The following is a 775-nucleotide window of genomic DNA, read 5'->3' as shown; positions in this document are numbered from 1 at the left end:
CGGGGAAGGGAGGAGAGAGAGGAAGTACCTTGCTCCACCAGGAGTCGACGTGCAGGGAGCCGTAGCTCTTGGGGGAGATGCAAAAGCAAGCAAGCCGGAAAGAACCTGACTTTTACGCACATCGTGTTTTCCGTACCAACAACACGCCTCTTGCAGGACGTGAGCGCAGTAGTGTTTTGTTCGCGGCTTTTCCGGCCGAAGCGCCCTAAAACGCGGCTGTCAAACTTGTGGGTGTGACGGCCGCTGCGACACGTCCCTCCCCGCCACGAGTGACAGTCCCGGACCCGCGACGTGATAAAACTTGGCAAACACGCGACTCTTCGGGCCTTTGGATCCACCAATCACAACTTCTAAACTTTAAAGCCTCTTAAATTCTAATTGGAACAGATTAAGAAGTTTCCCTGAAAGGAGCTTAAGGACTGAGCCTCGAGATAATGGATTTAAGTTTAACAAAATAATCTTACGTATCGCTCGAGGCCAAAGATCCGTGGCCCACAAGTCTGAGAGAGCTCGGCCGCAAGATATGAGCTGTCCCCTGATCGTGATTCATGGCAGGGCGTCACTAATCCTCTCCTGGCCTGTCTCGAAGATGAACGCAGCCGTGACAGGAAACATCTCCGGAAAATTTGCCATGGACGGTTCCTCGGCGAATTTTCCAACAGTATCTCTAAATACTAATAAAAAAAAAATGTGCTTATATAACGGCTAGGATGTTTAGCTATAATTCTGCGATTGTCTTCTTGTTATAAGGATTGCTTTCTCTATCTCACACACA

This window comes from Eriocheir sinensis, chromosome 56 (assembly GCF_024679095.1).
Source record: "Eriocheir sinensis breed Jianghai 21 chromosome 56, ASM2467909v1, whole genome shotgun sequence".
Taxonomy (NCBI): Eukaryota; Metazoa; Arthropoda; class Malacostraca; order Decapoda; family Varunidae; genus Eriocheir; species Eriocheir sinensis.
Note: the sequence above shows the minus strand (reverse complement) of the source record.